The following is a 22,957-nucleotide window of genomic DNA, read 5'->3' on the forward strand; positions in this document are numbered from 1 at the left end:
AGTGCATCCGGCGTGGGAGTGGACTCCAGACAGCAGTCCGGGCAACGGCAGCCACTGGGATCCAGCTCGCCTGGACCAGTATCGTTTGCGGTTTTAGTGGCACTGGGGTGCAGAGGCAAGCAGGTGCCTTGGGCGACCACTGAGACAGTGGCTGGGAGTGCGCACCACCTGTGGGAGGTTGTGGTGTTCAGTGGAGTTTGCAGAGGGGGAGTCTGTGTGTTCTGGACCACCCAGACGGGAGCGGACTAAGGCTTCTGAGGTGGAGGTCTGGGTATACTTGCATTAACCCTCCAAAAAGCCGCCAAAGAACAAAAGCCTCCAGAGAACAAAAGCCTGAAAAAATGGTTTCCACAGAACCCAGCCCCTTGTTAGGAGGCACGGCGACTCAGCCCAAGCAAGAATGACTGAAAAACAACGCCCCTCCCCCAGAAGACAAGCCAAAAGAACAAGAGGACAATAACCACAGGGTCCCCATAAAACTGTAACACCCAAACATCAGGGGAAAACAATATATTAAGCCCCATGTATTGCCCCCAAACCTGTATATTCCATAGATATAACTTTTTTGTTTGTTTTAAATTTGTTCTCATGATTCTTTTAACCTACTTACTACTACAACTAGATGTTTAATATGACACATTACATAATAACTTTTTAACCTGAACTCTTCTCATACGTACACCTGTGTTTTTCTTTCCTTTTTAAAAATTAATATATATAGATATAAGCTTCAAGGTAATCCCTTTTCCCTATTCAATACTATCCCTATATATAAAACCAGTTTTAATTTCCCTGTATCTCTGGAAAGTTGAGTCCTTTAACAAAGATAACAAGATTTACCCAGGAAGAACCAAACTAATCTTCCTCACTCACATCGAGGGTTTATAATCACCTATTCTTCTGTGAGTGTTTCTGTGTTACTTGTTTTTGTACTATATAAATCTTATTCTTGGGAGTTCATTTTGGCTGGGTTTTATTTCCCCCCCACCCCGGGTCTTTAACTTTTGACAGTCTTTTTGTTTGTTCTTTTTTGCTTATGTACCTTATAAATCTTACTTTTGGGGCTCATTTTGCCTGGCTTTTTTCTTTTTTTTCCTCTTTTTCTTTCTCTTTGGTGGTGACTTCCAATTGCTCCAAAACTTTGCAAGGTGCACCTTGACTGGACTGTGGTTGATATATTCAGCTATACATTCCCTCAACCACCCCTCACCAAAATGATTAGGAGGAGGAACACCCAACAGAGGCAAAGTTCAGAGAATGTGTCCTCTGCCACAGAAGTACTGGATATGGACATAAATGATATGTCAGAAATGGAATTCAAGGTAACAATTATCCAGGCAATGGCTAGGCTGGAGAAGACCATTAGTGGCAAAACAGAATTTCTAAGGGTGGAAGTGAGGGCTGATCTGGCAGTACTTAAAAATGCTATCAATGAGATCCAATCTAATCTAAATATTCTGACAGCTATGGTAACCAAGGCAGAAGATCCAATTAGTGATCTTGAAGACAAACTGATAGAAAAGAAGGATCAGGAGGAGGCCTGGAACAAACAGCTTAGAAGCCATGAAAACAGAATCAGGGAAATAAATGACACCATGAAACATTCCAATGTCAAAATTATTGGGATCCCTGAGGGGGTAGAAAAGAGAGAAGACTAGAAGATAAAGTTAAAGAGATATTGGATGAAAATTTCCCTAATCTGGAAAATGGAAAAGTATTCATATCCTAGAGGCAGAGAGGACACCTCCCAAGATCAACAAGTCTAGAAAGACCTCTGGACAAGTATTGTGAAATTCACCAATCATAAATTCAGAGAGGAGGTCTTAAGGGCAGCTGGGGGAAGAGATTCCTTACATACAGAGGAACGACCATCAGAATAATGTCAGTTTGTCCACAGAAACCTGGCAAGCCAGAAAGGGCTGTCAAGACATATTCAGGGCACTAAATGAGAAGAGCATGCAGCCAAGAATACTTTATCCAGAAGGCTTCCAAGACCAGCAAGGTTTAAAAGATTATGTGACCACCAAGCTGGCACTACAAGACATATTGAGGGGGGGTTCTCTAAAAGAAGAAAGAGCCCAAGAGTAACATAGAACAGAAATTTAAGGAGACAATCTATAGAAACAGGGACATCCCAGGCAACATGCTATCAATAAAAACTTCTTTCAATAATCACTCTTAACATAAACGGCCTAAACGCTCTCATAAAACGGCACAGGGATTGCAGACTGGCTAAAGCGACAGGACCCATTCATATGCTGTCTCAAGAGACACATTTTGAACCTAAAGATACATCTAGACTGAAAGTGAAGGGTGGAGAAACATTTTTCATGCCCATGGGCCTCAGAATAAAGCTGGGGTAGCAATTCTCCTATCAGATAAATTAGATTTTAAGCTAAAGACTGTAGTCAGAGTACAGAAGAACACTACACCATTTTTTTTTTAAAGATTTTATTTATTTATTTGAGAGAGAGAGAAAGTATGAGAAGGGGGAGGGTCAGAGGGAGAAGCAGACTCCCTGCCAAGCAGGGAGCCCGATGTGGGACTCGATCCCAGGACTCCAGGACCACGACCTGAGCCGAAGGCAGTCGCCCAACCAACTGAGCCACCCAGGCGCCCGAACACTACACCATTCTTAAAGGATCAATCAATGAAGAAGATCTAACAATTATAAATATAATGCCCCCAACATGGGAGCAGCCAACTACATAAGCCAACTGTTAAACAAAATAAAGAGTCATATTGATATGAAGACATTAATAGTAAGGGATCTTAACACGCCACTCTCAGCAACAGATTAAGCAGAAACTCAAAGAAACAAGAGCTTTACATGACATGCTGGACCAGATGGATCTCACAGATATATACAGAACATTCCAACCTAAAACGACAGAATACTCATTCTTCTCGAGCACACATGGAACTTTCTCCAGAACAGATCACATACTGAGTCCAAATCAGGGCTCAACCAATACCAAAGACTGAGATTATTCCCTACATATTCTCAGAATACAATGCTTTGAAACTGAAACTCAACCACAAAAAAAGTCTGGAGGGAATTGAAACACTTGGAAGCTAAAGACCAAGCTGCTTAAGAATGTTTGGATCAACCAGGAAATCAAAGAAGAACTTAAACAATTCATGGAAACCAATGAGAATGAAGACACATTAGTCCAAAACCTATAGGATACAGCAAAGGCAGTCCTAAGAGGGAAATACTTAGCCATCCAAGCCTCTCAAAAAAATTTAAAAATCCTGAAAATACCAGCTCTCTTTACACCTTAAAGAACTGGAAAATCAACAATAAATTAGGCTAACCCCAAGCACAAGAAGGGAAATAATCAAGATTAAAGCAGAGATCAATGAAATAGAAACTAGAAATACAGGAGAACACATCAACAAAACCAGAAGCTGATTCTTTGAAAGGATCAATAAGATCAATAAAACACTGGCCAAACTAATCCAAAGGAAAAGACAGAGGACCCAAATTAATAAAATTATGAATGAAAAGGGAGAGATCACGACTAACATCGAGGAAATAGAAACAATCATCAGAAATTATTATCAACAGTTACATGCCAATAAGTTAAGCAACCTAGAAGAAATGGATGCATTCCTGGAAACCTATAAACTTCCAAGACTGAAGCAGGAAGAAATTGACAACCTGAACAGACCAGTATCTAGTAACGAGATTGAAGCAGTCATCAGAAACCTCCCAAAACACAAGAGACAAGGACCTGATGGGGTTCCCTGGGGAATTCTATCAAACATTCAAAGAAGAAATAACACCTATTCTCCTGAAGTGGTTTCAAAAAATAGAAACAGAACAAAAACTAACAGACTCTTTCTAGGAAGCCAGCATTACCTTGATCCCCAAACCAGGCAAAGACCCCATCAAAAAGGAGAATTTCAGACCAATATCCCTGATGAGTATGGATGCCAAGATTCTCAACAAGATCCTAGTTAATAGGATCCAACAGTAGGTTAAAAAGATTATCCACCAGGACCGGTGGGATTTATCCCTGGAATGTAGCGGTGGTTCAACATTTACTAATCAACCAATGTGAGAGAACCAATCAATAAAAGAAGAGAGGAGAACCACATGGTCCTCTCAACTGATGCAGAAAAAGCATTTGACAAGATAAAGCATCCTTTCCTGATTAAAACTCTTCAAAGTATAGGGATAGAGGGAACATTCCTCAACTTCATAAATCTATCTATGAAGAACACACAGCAAATATAATTCTCCATGGCAAAAAGCTGACAGCCTTCCCATTGAGATCAGGAACATGACAAGGATGTCTACTCTCACCACTTTTGTTCAACACGGTACTGGAGGTCCTGGCAACAGTGATCAGACAACAAAAAGAAGTAAAAGTTATTCGAATTGGCAAAGAAGAATTCAAACTCTCTCTCGTTGCAGATGACATGATACTTTATATGAAAAACCCAAGACTCCACCCCCAAACAACTAGAACTCATACAGCAATTCAGTAATGTGGCAGGATACAAAATGAATGTACATAAATCGGTTGCTTTCTTATACACTAACAATGAAAATATAGGAAGGGAAATTAGAAAATCAATTCCATTTATTATAGCACCAAGAACCATAAGATACCTGGGAATAAACCTAAGCAAAGAGGTAAAGGATCTGTACTCAAGGAACTACAGAACACTCATGAAAGAAATGGAAAAAGACACAAAAACATGGAAAAGCATTCCATGTTCATGGATCAGAAGAACAAACATTGTCAAAATGTCTATACTGCCTAGAGCAATCAATACTTTCAATGCCATCGCAATCAAAATTCCACCAGCATTTTTCAAAGAGCTGGAACAAACAATCCTAAAATTTGTACAGAACCATAAGAGATCCCGAATTGCTAAGGGAATGTTGAAAAAGAGAAACAAAGCTGGGGGCATCACGTTGCCTGATTTCAAGTTATATTACAAAGTTCTGATCACTAAGACAGCATGGTACTGGCAGAAAAACAGACACACAGGTCAATGGAACAGAAAAGAGAGCCCAGGTATGAATCCTCAACTCTATGGTCAAATAATCTTCGACAAAGCAGAAAAAAATATCCAGTGGAAAAAAGAGAGTCTCTTCAATAAATGGTGCTGGGAAAATTGGACCACTATGAAATGAAGTCGGGAAATGAAGCCCGACCATTCTCTTACACCATACACAAAGATAAACTCGAAATGGATGAAAGACCTCAATGTGCGGCAGAAATCTATTAAAATCCTAGAGGAGAACATAGGCAGTAACTTCTTCGACATCGGCGACAGCAACTTCTTTCAAGACATGTCTCCTTGGGGCGCCTGGGTGGCTCAGTGGGTTAAGCCGCTGCCTTCGGCTCAGGTCATGATCTCAGGGTCCTGAGATCGAGCCCCGCGTCAGGCTCTCTGCTCAGCAGGGAGCCTGCTTCCCTTCCTCTCTCTCTGCCTGCCTCTCTGCCTTCTTGTGATCTCTCTCTGTCAAATAAATAAATAAAATCTTTAAAAAAAAAAAAAAAAAAGACATGTCTCCAAAGGCAGAGCAAACAAAAGCGAAAATGAACTTTTGGGACTTCATCAAGATCAAAAGCTTCTGCACAGCAAAGGAAACAGTCAACAAAACAAAGAGACAACCCATGGAATGGGAGAAGATATTCGTAAATGACACTATAGACAGAGGACTGATATCCAAAATCTATAAAAAACTCCTCAAACTCAACACCCAAGAAAACATAATCATGTCAGGAAATGGGCAGATGACATGAACACTTCTCCAAAGACATACAAATGGCTAACAGACCCATGAAAAAATGTTCATCATCATTACCCATCAGGGAAATTGAAATCAAAGACACACTGAGATACCACCTTACACCAGTTAGAATGGCCAAAATTAACAAGATAGGAAACAGCAAGAGTTGGAGAGGACATGGAGAAAGGGGTACCCTCTTATACTGTTGGTGGCAATGCAAGTTGGTGCAACCACTTTGGAAAACAGGGTGGAGATTCCTTAAGAAATTAAAAATAGAGCTACCCTGTGACCCTGCAATTGCACTACTGGGTATTTACCCCAAAGATACAGATGTAGTGAAAAGAAGGGCCATCTGTACCCCAATGTTCATAGCAGCAATGGCCACAGTCGCCAACGTGTGGAAAAAGGCAAGATGCCCTTCAAGAGATGAATAGATAAAGAAGATATGGTCCATATATACAATGGAGTATTATGCCTCCATCAGAAAGGATAAATACCCAACTTTTTTATCAACATGCATGGGACTGGAGGAGATTATGCTGAGTGAAATAAGAGAAGCAAAGAAAGTCGATTATCATATGGTTTCATTTACTTGTGGAGCATAAGGAATAACATAGAGGACATTAGGAGAAAGAAAAGAAAAGTGAATTGGGATAATTGGAGAGGGAGATGAACCATGAGAGACTGGACTCTGAGGAACAAACCGAGGGTTTTACAGGGGTAGGGGTAGAGTGATGGGTGAGCCTGGTGGTGGATATTAAGGAGGGCATGTATTGCATGGAGCACTGGGTGTGGTGCATAAACAATGAATTTTGGACACTGGAAAAAAAAAAGATATTATATATGAACCTAATGGTAACCAAAAATCAAACATGTATAATAGATTTGCTTGGATTTCTCTTTATTTTTTTGCACATCACTAAAGAAAGGCAAAAATGACAGGAGAGCAAGAGAAGGAACAGAGAAGAACCTACTCTCTTGGGGCACCTGGGTGGCTCCGTCGGTTAAGTGTCTGCCTTCGATCACAATTCCAGACTTCAAGCTCTATTACAAAGCTATAAACATCAAGATAATATGGTACTGGTATAAAAACTGACACACAGATCAATGGAACAGAACAGAGAGCCCAGAAATGGACCCTCAACTATATAGTCAACTTATCTTCGACAAAGCAGGAAATGGAAAAAAGACAGTGTCTTCAACAAATGTTGTTGGGAAAATTGGACAGCCACATGCAGGAGAATTAAACTGGAGCACTTTCTTACACTGCACAGACTCAAAATGGATTGAAAGACCTCAATATGAGACAGGAAACGATCAACATCCTTGAAGAAGAGAACACAGACAGCAACCTCTTTGACCTCAGTTGCAGCAACTTCTTCCTAGAAACATTGCCAAAGTCAAGGGGAGCAAAGGCAAAAATGAACTACTGAGACTTCATCAAGATCAAAAGCTTTTGCATAGCCAAGGAAACAGTCAACAAAACCAAAAGACAACTGACAGAATGGGAGAAGATATTTGCAAATGACATATCAGACAAAGGACTAGTATCCAAAATTTATAAAGAACTCATCAAGCTCAACATCCAAAGAATAATCCAATAAAGAAATGGGAAGAAGATATGAACAGACATTTCTGCAAAGAAGACATCCAAATGGACAACAGACACATGACAAAGTGTTTAACCTCACTCGGGATCAGAGAAATACAAATCAAAACCACAATGAGATACCACTTCACACCAGTCAGAATGGCTAAAATTAACAAGCCAGGAAATGACAGATGTTGGCAAGGATGTGGAGAAAGGGGAACCCTCCTACATTGTTGATGGGAATACAAGTTGATGTATCCACTCTGGAAGAGTATGGAGGTTCCTCAAAAAGTTGAAAATAGAGCTACCCTATGACCCAGCAGTTGCATTACTGGGTATTTACCCCAAAGATACAAATGTAGTGATCCAATGGGGTACGTGCACCTGAATGTTTATAGCAGCAATGTCCACAATAGCCCAACTATGTAAAGAGCCTAAGTGCACCAAGAGATGAATGGATAAAGAAGAGGCGGTATATATATATATAATGGAATACTATGCAGCCATCAAAACACCCGAAATCTTGCCATTTGCATCACCATGGATGGAAGTAGAAGGTATCATGCTCAGCAAAATAAGTCAATCAGAGAAAGACAACTATCATATGATCTCACTGATATGAGGAATTTGAGAAACAAGACAGAGGATCATAGGGGAAGGGAGGGAAAAATGAAACAAGATGAAACCAGAGAGGGGGACAAACTAGAAGAGACTCAATCTCAGAAAACAAACAGAGCTGCTGTAGGGGAGGGGGGTAAGAGGGAGGGGGTGGCTGGGTGATGGACATTGGGGAGGGTATGAGCTTTGGTGAGTGCTGTGAATTAAGACTGATAAATCAGACCTGTACCCCTGAAACAAATATTACATTATATGTTAATTTAAAAAAAAAAGTGTCTGCCTTGGGCTCAGGTCAAGATCTTGGGTCCCTGGGATCAAGCCCCACCCTAGGCTTCCTGCTCAGCAAGGAGTCTACTTCTCTCTCTCTCTCTCTGCCTCTCCTCCTCCACCCCACCGCTCATGTGTTCTCTAAAATAAAATCTTAAAAAAAAAAAAAAATTCTTTCTCTTCCTCTCCTACCCATGCTTACATGCTCTCTCTCTCTTGCAAATAAATCAATCTAAAAAAAAATTGTACACAATGATCAAGTGTGATTCATTCCAGGTACACAAGTGTGATTCAGTATATGCAAATCAAAGTGATACATCACATCAAGAGAAAGGACAAAAACCATATGATCATCTGAACAGACACAAAAAAGCATCTGAAAGAGTACAACATTCTTCATAATAAAAAGTCTCAATATACTAGGTTCAGAGGGAATGTATCTCAACATAACAAAGGCTATCTTCATTCTCAATGGTGAAAACAGAGCTTTCTCTCTCAAATCAAGAATAGGATGAGGATGTCCACTCTCAACAGTATTCTTCCATATTATACTGGAAGACATTGCCAGGGCAATCAGGTAAGAAAAAGAAATAAGAGGTAACCAAACTAGTAAAGAAGATATAAGATTTCCAGTATTTGCAGCTGACATAATACCATATTCAGAAAACCCTAAAGACTCTACCAAAAAAGTACTAACCTGATAATTCAGTAAAGTTGCATAACAGAAAATTAATATAGAGAAATCTGTTGCATTTTTTGTATACTAATAATGAAGTAGCAGAAAGAGAAATTAAGAAAACAATAGCATTTACAAGTGCACCAAAAAGAATAAAATACCTAGGAATAAGCTTAACCAAGGAGGTGGAAGATCTGTATTCTGAAAACTTTAAAACACTGATAAAGGAAACTGAGACTATCTCAAGTAAATGGAAAGATATATAATGTGCATGAATTGGCAGACCCAATATTGTAAAAATTTCCCTATTATCCAAAACAATCCACAAATTTAAAGCAATCCTCATGAAACTACTAACAGAATTTTTCACAGAACTTAAGAAAATAATCCTAAAATATTTATAGAACCAAAAAGAAACTGAATAGAAAAATCACTCTTCAGAAAGAAGTACAAAGCTTGATAGCACAATCTCAGAATTTGAGATATGCTACAAAGCTGAAGTAATCAAGACAGTATGGCAGTGGCCGAAAAAAAAAGATGCACAGATCAGTGTAACAGAGTAGAGAGCACAGAATTAAACGCATACTTACATGGTCAAATAACCTATGACAAAACAGGAAGAACATACAATGGGGAGGGGCGCCTGGGTGGCTCAGTCAATTATGCATCTGCCTTCCAATCAGGACCTAATCCCAGGGTCCTAGGATCCAGCCCCACCCTCAGGCTCCCTGATCAGCAGGGAGTCTGTACCTTCCTTGTACTCTGCCACCCACTTGTGCTCTCTCTCTCTCACTCTAACTCTCACTCAACAAATCTTTTTTAAAAAAAGAATATATAATGGGGAAAAGACAATATCTTCAACAAAGGGTGCTTTGTTGGACACCCTTTGTGGACACCTACATGCAAAAAAATGAAACTGGACCACTTTCTTATACCATACATAGAAACAAACTCTAAATGGATTAAAGACATAAATGTGAGACCTGAAACTATAAAACTCCCAGAAGAAAACATAGGCAGTAATGTCTTTAACACCCATTGTAGAAACATGTTTCTAGATACATATCCTAAGGCAAGGGAGACAAAAGCAAGTGAACTACTGCTACTACACCAAAATAAAAAGGTTTTGCACAGAGAAACGAACCATCAACAAAGCCAAAGGACAACCTACTGAATGGGAGAAGATATTTGCAAGTGATATATCCGATAAAAGGTTAACATCCAAAACATATAAAAAACTTATATAACTCAACGCCAAAAAAATTTCAAATGAATCCAATTAAAACTGGGCAGAGGACCTAAATAGATATTTTTCCACTGACACATACCGATGGGCAATAGACGCATGAAAAGATGCTCCACATCACTAGTCATCAGGGAAAGTAAAATGAAAATCACGGTGAGATATTACAATGTACCTGTCAGAATGGCTACAATCAGATATACAAGAAATAACAAGTGTTAGCAAGAATGTGGAGGAAAAGGAACTTTCGTGCACTGTTGGTGGGAAAGCAAACTGGTGTGGCCACTATGGAAAACACTATAGATGTTCCTCAAAAAATAAAAAAAGAATTACCAAAAGACCCAATAATTCTACTACTGGGGAGTTAACCCCTCCATGCCCCCCACCAAAAAACCACCCCAAAGCCCAATTCGAAAAGATACAGACACCCTTCTATTTACTGTAGCATTATTTATAATAGCCAAGATATAGAAGCAACCAAGTGTCCATCCACAGATGAATGGATAAAAGGAGGTGTGGTATATATATACAATGGAGTATTACTCAACCCTAAAACAGAATGAGATTTTCCCATCTGTAACAGCATGGTTGACCTAGAGGGTATAATCCTAAGTGAAGTCAGTCAGTCAGAGAAAGACAACTATCATATGACTTCGTCCAGTCATTGAACAACATGTCATGTTGAACAACAACAACAACAAAACCCCAAACCTGTGAGTACAAAGATCCCCTCTGGTTGCCAGAGGGGAGGCTGTTGGGCCATTAGGTGAAAGAGACAAAGGATTCAAGGGTACGCTTATCTGGAGGAGCACTGAGAAATACAGAGAACTGATGAATCATCATACTGTACACTGACACTACTGGAACACTGTATGCTAATTATACTTGAGTGAAAAAAAATAAAAAACAAAGCTATTTTAAATAATATGAATTCCATATCTAATGTCACACAATCTTAACATAATTGATCAGAGACTGAGGCTGTTCAGTTAAATCACTGGTATGGTCAAAAGGAAGACTCTGTTTTGGAAAAGAGGAAACAAGCTGGGAGAGAGGGAAATTGCTTTTTTTTTTTTTTAATTGCAATAACTAGGTTATAGTAATAAGATTTGTCCTGTATTAAGCCCCAGTGAGTTAAAAATACTTTTGCAAAGTCAAGTGGTCACTGATGGGAAATAAATTAACTCTCCTAGGACACTGGGGTATGAATTAGTGACCTGGAAGAGGAAATTAATCTCAAATGGGTGAGCCCGTGGCTTTCAGACTACGCTCTATTCATAGCCCCTTATGATCACACATAGGTCAACGTGCAGTGTATGTTGTTTTATGCACCTAAACCCAAAGCTCTACAGTGATTCAAGACAATAAAGTCTCCACGTGGCAAAAACTGTTTCAGCATATTGGAGAAAACCTGAACACTGTTCAAAAAGTCCACAATGGAGATACAACACGTATTAAAATTGAGACTATCAAAAGCTTTAGGGACTTTGTTACAGAAGTTTGCAGTAAAGGCGAACTCTTCCAAGCAAATTAGAGGTGTGGCAATAAAGTGAAAAAGATGTGCTAGACTACTTAGGGCTAACAATTCCTGGCCTGCTTCTCAAATTAATCCTGTTTTTCACTTAAAATTAAGTTTATTTTCACTGGCAAGTTAAAGACTCTGGAAATTGAGGACAGTCATTAGCTACTGGCCTTTCCACTATGCCTCTCCATCTCACAGTGCAAAATAAGCTAATCCTAATAATCACTGTTCTTTCACATGTATATAAAGAAATATACACTGTGTGTGTGGGGGGGGGCAAGCTTGTGAATACTTTGTAAACAAAAAACTTCCCAGGGAAGAGCAAAACAGGCATATATACACACATACACACACACACGGTATGTTTATCTTAATTTAAAATATCACATTTAAAGGTATCCACATGAACATCTCAAATGGAAAAGAATCCCTAATTTTGCACTTGGGATTTTGCCAACTTTATCCAACCCTCTGCTCCTAGATGTTTCAAATGATGGAACGCAGTGATACATTGCACCAACAGATGTCACCATCTAATTGCCTAGAAATTCCTCAAATTTGCATTTTGGGGTTTTGCAAAGAATTTGGGCCTTCTGATTCTGTAAAGAATGTCCTATCTTATCAAACCTGCCAGTTTCAAATTTGAACTATTCTGTTCAGGGAGAGAGGTTTTCATACATTGGTAGTGACTTGGTGGGTTGGTCCCTAATGCTATTACCCAGATGCTATTATTTGGTCTATGGAACTAATTATAGTATCCTATAATAGAAAATCAATCTCCAGTGTAGTAAGTCAAACTGTTCAATACAGGTCTTTTTTCCATTTTTAAAATTGTGATTTTCTATGAAAGTTCAGTTTGTCTAATGCAGGCTGATCATGGCTGGAATTACGTTAGGAAGAAGGACTCCTAGTTGTTAATAATTAAAGAAAGGGGCAGCAATGATGTGTAGGTGGTCAAATTCATCCTCACCAGCAAGACAACCAAAGAGTCCTGGAGTAATCAGGGAATGTTTGATTTAGCCAAAAGATCTGATGTGTGTATGGTCTCAGGTTTCCAGTTTCCAGTTGTTAAGCACTTACTTGCTGCCTCCTGTCTCCATGAAAAGAGGTTTTATCTCTGAAACATTATGAAAGTAAAAAGTCAATGAAAGTTACTGCTGGGTTTTGGAACTGTAGTAATATAGTTTTAGGGTCATTAAAAATAGACAATACTATGGATTATGGGAAAAAATGAACTGATGGGATTTTTTTTATATTATTTTGCTGTATTTGGGACAAGGCACTGATGATCCAAAGTGTCTATGAATCATAAAAGAAAAGTTTAAGTTGTAATTATTTTAAGAATTTATATTCTAATTCTTTGAAGAGTAAGGTATGTGGGAATAGACACATTCATTAAACTTTAAGGTCATAGTAAGTAACAGAACCTTACATTATAAAATAATTTATGGCCTTGCAGGTAAGAAAGGAAATCGGTATAGAGATATTGATGCATCTTGGGTCTTTGAAATCATCTAGTCCTACCTTTTATTTTTTTAGATGAGAAAATGCAAGATTTTAGAGTCTTAAGTGATTTGACCAAGGTCTGACTAGAATTCCCATTTGCTGGGTCTTTGCTGAACTACTTCTCTAATGGGCAATTTCTAATAACTCAGCCAGGTGGTTCTGAAATTAACATTTTTTTTCTGTAAAAAAGAATTTTCAAGCATGGAATGAGCTTTTATTAGTTTTCCTTACATCATCATCTATTTTTAATGCAATCTTAATCTTCCACTTCTCAGAGAGGAGACATTAAGTTGTTCACAATACCCTTACTTTATTTGAGCAGCTCTGCTTCATTTTTCATATCAGTGATGACAGAAATGGTTAAGTTCTGACTAATGGTGGTGCTAGAAGTAATAGAGAAAGAAAGGCCAATATTGCTGATGTTAATAAAACACTGGATTTGCTCAATAACGTTTAGGCTTTATAATTATTCAAGTAGGCTATGAGAAAGCACCTTTATTGTTGAAATTCCTTATTCAATAATGTTATAATCTGAGGACTCCTGATTTTTCCATTGATATTTCTTTTACAGCATGCAAGATCTCTTACAAATGCAATTATCACATTATATCAAAAGGGACAACTGAGATCCTGAGTGCTATTAATTTGATCTTGAGCAGTAATTTCAAGAATTGTGTTATATATGGTGAGATATATTTATTAAGTTATAGCATGCCCTCTGCTAGTTACAATCACTGCCCGCTGTCACTATATAATTATAAAAATCATTCCATAGTTTTGTAAAATTTGTAATCCCCATGCTGTTTAAATAATCAGCCCCAATATATGTGCACTCTGACTGAATAAAGTTCAAATTTTTATACTGATGCCCTTTATGTCTGCTCCAATTCACTGAGCTTACTACATGACTAGTCTTTGGAGGAGACAAAATTTGTGCTGGCCCATGAGGCAGGTTGGATTTGAATAGTGAGAAAAGAATACTCCAGGCCCTAGGAATGTTCTGTGAAGAACATATGGCTATGAGTGCACTACTTTGCCTAGAGCATCCTCGACATGCAAGGGAGGAAGAGGAGGCTAGCAAAATAAGCTGGGGCTGGACTGAAAGGATTTTCTGTCCTAGAGTAATAACTTTGCATTCCCTGTGATAGCATTAGACTTTGAAAGTTGTTGGGTAGGAGAATACTTTCATAAACTCAAGTTTGAAAAGATAAATCTGCTGGCATAGGGCATAATTATAGGAGAGAAGAATGAGCAGACCGCTACTGTAATGGAGAAGATCAAAGGTAAGAGAGGCCTGAATTAGGGCAGTAGCTGTTAAAAATGAGAGGAGTCTTCCAAAAGTAGAATTAAAAGAGGTTGGTGGCTGACTGCTCCCTTGCTTTGCTTCCACATCCTCCCAACATCTAGCAATCCAAACAGATGACATCAGTTTTTAGCCTGGATGATCCATGATATAATATTAACAATAATAGCAACCACATTTCCATGGTGCTTACTGGATGCCCAGCACTTGTCTAAGGGCTTTATGTGTAATAATTCCTTTAGCCTTCATAATAACCCCATGACATCGGTAGTAGTATTTCCATTGCACAGGTAGAAAACCTGAAGCTAATAGAGGTTAGAGGATGCGTTCAGTCACAGAATCATGAGGGACAGACAGGACTGGAATACCAGTGATCTGGCCCCAGAATCTAATGCCTCTCCTGATGGTCCCATTAGCAAGTACTCCCTTGTGGGTTTTAGCCTTTTTAACTTTTTATGTGTTGAAAGGGAAATGGTGGTGAATATTCAAATGGGAACATCTAGCTGGGAGGGGAGATGGGAATCTAGAACTCAGAGGTCAGTACTGAGGAAACAGAATTGAATGCTAGGTGTAGTTCACTCAACTAACCTGAATCCCTGAAAGTCACCATTACTGAATTTGACATTAGAATTTAACCCACTGTTTGGCTATTGTGGACACTGCTGCTATGAACAGTGAGATGCATATGGTCCTTCTTTTCACTACATGTGTATCTTCAACAGACAAACGGATAAAGAAGATACAGTCCATTTATACAATGGAGTATTATGCCACCACCAGAAAGGATGAATACCCAATTTTTGCATCAACATGGATGAGACTGGAGGAGATTATGCTGAGTGAAATAAGTCAAGCACAGAAAGTCAATTACATATTGTTTCACTATTTGTGGAATATAAGCAACAGCATGGAGGACATTAGGAAAAGGAAGGGTAAGTGAAGGGGGAGATACCAGAAGGGGAGACAAACCATGAGAGACTGTGGACTCCAAGAAACAAACTGAGGGTTTTAGAGGGTAGGGAGTGGGGGGAAGGGTTGGCCCTGTGATGGGTATTAAGGACAGCACATATTGCATGGAGCACTGGGTGTTACACATAAACAATGAATCTTGGATCACTACATCAAAAACTAATGATGTACTATATGGTGACTAACATAATAAAAAATAAGAAATAAAGAATGAATGAATGTAATCCACTGGTTTTCTGTACTCCAGGGGAGGGGACCTGATGGAGCTGGTAGTGAGACAATAAAGATATTCAGCCCCATTGGGAATAGTGCCCACAGACTTCCTCTTCAGAGCTCGCAGGAGTAAGGGTCTGCTTATCTTTTGTTCTCTCACACTGCAGTTCTAGTAATCTGCTGTTGGATCAAGTATTATATTCATTCCCATTTGGTTCTTGGAAATCAGGTGGCTCATGGTATTTTCATGCTCATTTTTAAAGTTCCAACCTGCTTTAGGCTTCTGAAAATCTCAAACATCATGCCACGAAATATTGAGTTCAGGTATCTAGACATCATTGGGAAATCAAAGAACTTTAAAAAAAAAAAAAAAAAAAAAAAGCTTTGCACAACCCCTGAGTTTGGATCTTAGTTCTGCCGCTTGTAAGTTTTCCATTCTTGGACAAGTTACTTTCTGTCTGTAATAACACTCATCTAATGGGAGCACTGTTAGGTTTAGAGGAAATGACATACACAAGTCATTTGTTAAATTTCCTATGAAGAAGGTCTGTAAATTTGAGGTGCTATCATTATCTGATCTCTAAAGATGTCCACTTCTGTGGACAGAGAAGCAATAAAAACTATCCCCCAAATGGATTTCCCTAAAAATGTAATACAATCACTTCAAGGGATGCAGTCTAATTGCAACTTTGGAGAGGGAAATATACCATCACACACAATTCAGGACATCCAAAAAAAAAACAAGCGAAATACTCCCACCAGACATTAATACACTGATAGCGTGTTAACAGAGGTAATCATGGAATTCACTGCTTTAGATTTATTCAGCCATTACATGTCCAGAGACATTCGTCAGAAATTGTTGACTGCCCTTTTAAATAGTTTTCCTTTAGTTAGGTGGGCAGTACTTCTAAACCCAACACACAAACACTGGATCCAACAGAATTCTACGTCAAATATTTAAAAAGATCTACACATACACTGGCTTTAAGAAAAACAGAGATTTGAAAAGTATATTTATAGGGACAGATGCTGTGTGTTTGTGTAGCCAATTCTTAAAAAGTCCTACCTGAGGCAAAATAGTTCCCTTTGGGGAGATTTGGCTAGGTCATTGTGAAGGTTGGACCCTTTGTTCAGGCCTATTGTGAGGACTCTATAAGTCAGTAAAGGATAGAATTAACAGTTTTCTGCACAGACGTTTTCTGTTGAAATTTACATAACTATCTCATTTAATATTCACAAAAACTGCATGGGGTAAGTGATCCTATCTCCAATTCATGAGGAGGAAATCAAACTCAGGAAAAAGAATAAAAATTAAGGACACAAAGTTTTTAAGTAATGGGTTAGGATCCCAAATCCAGGTTTGTTTGTTTTTTTAATATGAAAGTTCCCTTCTTTCATATTGCATTGCCTTATGAAAATTACTGGCCAAGTGTTTCACTTTTGGAAATAGCTTTTGTATTAAAATATACAGGAAGGAAGGGCTGCTGATGATGGGAAGTGATTTAAATGTCCCTTAAAGTGCTTTCAGGGGTGATTATGTTTAGATACTTTTTTAGGTCATAAATGGGAAGACATGACGGTACAAGAACATACGGCAGGCTGTTCAGAGTATGTTCTGTTGCCTTTGGAAACTGCAATTTCCAGATGCCTTTGAGTTCTGGTTTTAGAAGATTTTCAGACCCACTAATAAAATGTAGATGAAAGTAAAATTCTTAATATTGCAACCCCCAGAATGATTCCTAAATAGTGGAAGATCTTTATCATATATAACTCATATCCTGCTCGACATAGGCAAATACTTTCATGGTTTAGTGAAGATCCAGAATATTATAACTACCTTAACCAGAATTTTGCGATTTACAAACTGATCATATGAATGAATCAGAAAGAAATGTATTGATGGTAGTCTTGATAGGTCTGGACGGTTCTGGTTGCTCTAAAAAAAAAATACTGACATTTATGTGCATGTGTCCAAAGACATATGCACAAAGTTTGATTTCTTACTGATATTATTTTATTATTTAAAAATATTTGGATGGTTAGAGTTACCACGAGATTCTTTTAATCTGTTGTAATTCTATGTGTCTTTATCATATTTTAGCTGGTATTCAAACTAGACTTTTAAAGTTTGGAAGCAGAAACCCTGTTGTTAGAAGTTAGATAATCATCTCTACACTGAAAAAATATATTTCAAGGTTTTTTGTTTTTTTTTCATGCCATGGGCCTCCTTTCAGAAAAAATGTTTTTAAATGCATAAAGTACATATATTAAAAATTGATTAATCATTTTTAATACATATATCAAAACATTTTTGGAAGTTGTGATAGAATATATGTGCTTGTTGTGAAGGTTTAGTATTACAAGATCTGTAATTCTGAAATACTGACAGTATAAACGGTATTGATATATTGGCAACACTTAAAGTGTCCCCAACTTATGATGATTCACCTTAGGATTTTGGACTTTACTATGGTTCAAGAGCGACACGCATTCAGTAGAGACCACACTTCAGCGAATTCTGAATTTGGAGCTTTCCCTGCGCTAGGGATAGGCAGTACAATCCTCTCTCATGATGCTGGGCAGTAGCAGTGAGCCCCAGCTCCCATATGGCCACTTGATCATGAGGATAAACAACCGATCCACTTACAGCTACTCTGTACCCATACAGCCATTCTGTTTCACTTTCAGCACAGCATTCAAGCCATCACATGACGTACGCAACACTTCGTTATACAACAGGCTTTGTGGGAGGAGGGTTTTGCCCAGCTGTGGGAAAATGTAAGTGTTCAGAGACAGTTAAGGTAGGTGAGGCTAAGCTGTGAAGTTCAGCAGGTAAGGTGTATTAAGTGCACTCTCAGTTTATGCTATGTTCAACTCGTTCAACTATGTTCAACGGATTCATCTGGACATAATGCCATCGTAAGTCAAGGAACATCTTTAATGTGATAGGAAAAGACCTGTTCTCTGTCGGCGACAAGGCCCAGCAACTGCTAATCACACTGGACGGGTTGCATATATCCACAATGAAAAGACATGCTAAACTTCAGCGGAATGTTAGTGAAAAGGTAAATGTAATGTTTTCCACCCAAATTCATCCTACGCATGGACCCCACATCCCGAAAGCCTGTTAAGGAATAGGTTTTCTAAAAGTCTGTATCAACAATGATTATTTGCTGTTACTGTATGCTAAGGGGCCTCTACTATAGTATCTTCAGAACATTTAAAGCAGACTAAACATTTTTAAAGAACGAGCAGACACCTGTTTAGGTGTCTAATGTGGTGGAAGGCTTATTTCTCAGGCACAGAACACTAAGGCAGGTGGCCCTCCTCTGTAATGTAATTCAAGGGCCCAGATTTCTTCCACCTGTGTCTGCTTCCGCATCTAGGGCCTTGCTGTTGTCTAACTTCTGCAGATAGAAGGGGAAGAGGATGTGAAACCAGCACTCCGGCTTCTTAAAAAGCTTTGGCCCAGAGTTGGCACAACACCCCCCCCGCCAACATTTCCCTTGGCAAGAATGAGTCACATGGTCCCATCTGGGCATCACTTCCACTAGCAACTCTAGACAGTGGAGTGGACAGCACAAAATTTGGGTGGACGGTTAGCTGTAGCTACCAAAGTTTTCTCTTAGAGCCTTTGCACGGTAGAGCTGGGGGAAGTTTTCCTAATACTGTACCATCCTTCACATTCCAAGATGAACCCTACTTGGTTTTGGTGGGTGGTGGTTTTTCTAAATTGCCAAGCTGAAGGAGAGGAAAAACAAACAAAAGCAACTGGCAGGTCTTGCTCTGCAAATGGAAGCACCTTAGCTACAAACCTGAGTCATCTCTGAGCTGTCCTTCTCTTTCCTCCGCAAAGGTCATCTATCAGCTGCTGCTCCCTATTTCTAGCTCCTGAGTACTACTTAAATCCGACTGCCCCTGCCACAGCCTCACTTCAGAGCCTCATCAGTTCTTTCCTGGATGACGTCTACAATAGCCTTCTGACTGAACATTCGGTCTACAGCTTTGTCCTTCTTCCAGGGCCATCTTCTCTACCAAGGTTCTCAAATTCTGAAAACTTCATACCTTTCTCAGTAAACAAACTGAACACACATCTCAACACATGCACTTTGACTTCTTTGTAAGTCATGCTTACTCTTTCACCATTACGTTAGTCCTAAAATGCTATGATTTTAAAATGGAGAGATTAAAATATACATAGAAATAGGAGTTTTAACATGATCTTCTCCACCCAGTGGATTACTTGATACACACCTGTATCAGTCTGGGTTCTGTCCTGTCTCTTAAGACGCTACAATATTACAGGACTGAGGGGTTAACAGAAGAATTACAGCTCACCTGGATGAGGCAGAAGCTGGGAAGTGAAGGTCTGTCTGCAAAGGGGTGGTCAGAGCGAGGGAGAAACAGTCACTGTCTCAACTGGAAGCATAAAACCTGGGGTTTACAGGAGTCTGAGGAGCAATGGGTCTGACCACGACGAGCCCTGTGAAATGGGCGCTCCCACACAGGGCTCCCGTAAACACTTATACAGAACTGTCCCCATGATTCCCACAACCTTCTGAGTATAATGGCCTGCGTTTCACCTGGGCCTGCTAAATCTCCACAAGCTCCTCTCATCACAGAGCTAACGCGTAACTACTCGGAAGGCAATGAAAGGGAAATCTTCCCAGCCTTAGGAGAGATGACACGTGGTCGTACCAGTTGACAACAATCATTCCTATACAATACACTTGGAACACGGCCACCTCGGTATGGGGACGGATACTCTAATCTGGACTGAGTGCGATTTTTCTGAATCACACCAGATTTTGTCTTACCCAAAATCCTTGCATAGCTTTCTTTTGCCTCTAGTTTTTTCTTTTTCGTTCTAGTAGTTTTTTAATCATTTTAGCCTTGCAAACTTTTATTTGCGTACTTACATGAGTGCATAAACAAATAAAATATAATTCTTATTGGTTGAACAGTGGGAGGACGTTGGAAGCCTCTTCTATACCCTTATTGTCCTTCACAGTTTCCCCTTCTAGGGAAATTTCCATAGCCTCATAGAATTTCTTTAGAAGTCACCACCCTAAATGGAGACATCCAAAGTCATCAGCTTGGTGCATAAGGCCCTCTGTCGTCATCAGCCTCCTGCCTACCTTTCAGTTCATCTTCTAACAGCCTTCAGGCCACCCTGCATGGCAGCAGTCCCAATATAATTAGTCTTATCTTAAAGCTTTCCCTTGGCATTTCTGCTGTCCTTTACGTGGAATGCTTCTCTACCTTGTCTGTCAGGTATATTTGTATTCACAAATCATCATTACCTCCAGATCATTTTTCCTGACCCACTCTTCTCCCTCTGAGTACAACATGTAACAGAAAGGAGGGCTCCAGAGTGCTTTATGTCATGAGTCGAGCTACCTCCGAAAATTCTCCCTAAAATGTATAATAATATCTCCTATCTCACTCTTCATTTCTCAATTGGTGAGTAATTAGAATCACACATATATAGTTTACAACTTCATTTTTGGTGTTATTTTAATGCTATTTAGTTTTACCTCTGCTTTTGTGTGTGTGTGTGTGATTCTGTCAAAACGAAGAACTTTTTAGAAGTTTCTCATTGTGAGATATCTTACTTTTGGAGAAAATTGAAAATCATTACAAAAATCACAAAACAAGCATTCTGTAAGTCTGATATTAATAAATTCATACTACAGCATTCGCACAGCAGTTAGCATTTTCTAGAATTAGAATTAAAAACAGTAAAGCATTGGAGAGGATATCGAGAGAAGAGAACCCTTGCACTCTGTTGGTTGGGAATGTTAACTGGTGGAACCACCAGGGAAAACCGTTTGGGGATTCTTCAAAAAATTAAAAAGAAATACCAGACAATCCAGAAATTCCACTGTTAGGTATTTACCCTACAAAAATAGTCATGGTAATTGAAAAGATATATGTAGCTCTATGTTTACTGCACCATTATTTACAACGGCCAAGATATGGAAGCAACCTGTTTACTGACAGATGATGAATAAAGAACATGTGTGTGCACTGTATAGACACACACAATGGAATATTACTCAGCCATAAAGAAAGAATGAAATCTTGCTCTTTGCAGCAACATAGATGGACCTGGAAGATATTATGGTCAGAGAAATCTGTCAGAGAAGAACAAACACTAAGTGATTTCACTTACATGTGGAATATAACAAACGACCAAAGAAATAAGCAAAAGCCTGAAGATATTAATAGAAACAGATCAAACTGGTAGTTGCCAGAGGGAAGGGGCATTGGGAGACAGCCAAATAGTGATGTTGGTTAAATGGTACAAACTTTCAGTTATAAAATAATTATGTAATGGGGATTAAAAATACAGCACTGGGAATATAGTCAGTGACACTGCAGTAAAGTTGTATAGTGACACATGTAACTACACTTATGGTGAGCACTGTGTAATGTCTAAAATTAACGAATTACTATGTTGTACACTTGAAACTAATATAACACAGTCAACTATATATGATTCAGTAACACAGCCAGTAATTTCCTGGACACAGGCTACGGAAACATTTTTCCAGATAATATTTGTTCTCTGCAAGAGAAAGAAAAGCAAAATTAAACTACTGAGACTATACTGAAATAAAATGTCTTTGGACAATCAAGGAAACAATCAACAACAACAAAAAGGCAACCTACTGAATGAATGGGAAAATATATTTGCAAATGTTGTATCTGATAAGGGGTTAATATCCAAAATAGATAAAGAACTTAAACAACTCAACACCAAACCAAACCAGAAACCTATTGAAAAGATGGGCAGAGGGCATCAGCAAACATATCTCTAAGGAAGACATACAGTTGGTGGGCACATGAAAAAATGCTTCATATCACTAATCATCAAGGAAAGGCAAATCAAAACCACAATGAAATATCACCTTATACCTGTCAGAATAGCTAAAACAAATACAAGAAATAACAAGTATTGGCAAAGACATGGAGAAAAAGAAACTCTTGTGTACTGTTTGTGGGAATGCACACTGTGCAAACACTGTGCAAAACAGTAAGTGATTTCTTAAAAAATTAAAAGATAAAGTTAGCAAATGATCCAATAATTGCAATACTGGGTATTTACCTAAAGAAAATGAAAACACACACAAAAAGATATACACACCCCTGTATTTAACACAGCATAATTTAGAATAGTCTAGATATGGAAGTAATCCAAATATCCATCCACTGATGAATGGATAAAGATGTGGTATATATGCATAATGGAATATTACTCAGCCATAAAAAATATTGAAATCTTGCT

The 22,957-nt window shown here is 38.8% G+C and overlaps 1 protein-coding gene across 3 annotated transcripts in view; it reads right to left on the minus strand.

Moving 5' to 3' along the window:
* Positions 1–22,957, minus strand: part of MMADHC (metabolism of cobalamin associated D) — a 41,751-nt gene that overhangs the window by 12,422 nt on the left and 6,372 nt on the right. The window lies entirely within an intron of this gene.

Source organism: Lutra lutra, chromosome 3 (genome assembly GCF_902655055.1).
Source record: "Lutra lutra chromosome 3, mLutLut1.2, whole genome shotgun sequence".
NCBI classification, from domain to species: domain Eukaryota; kingdom Metazoa; phylum Chordata; class Mammalia; order Carnivora; family Mustelidae; genus Lutra; species Lutra lutra.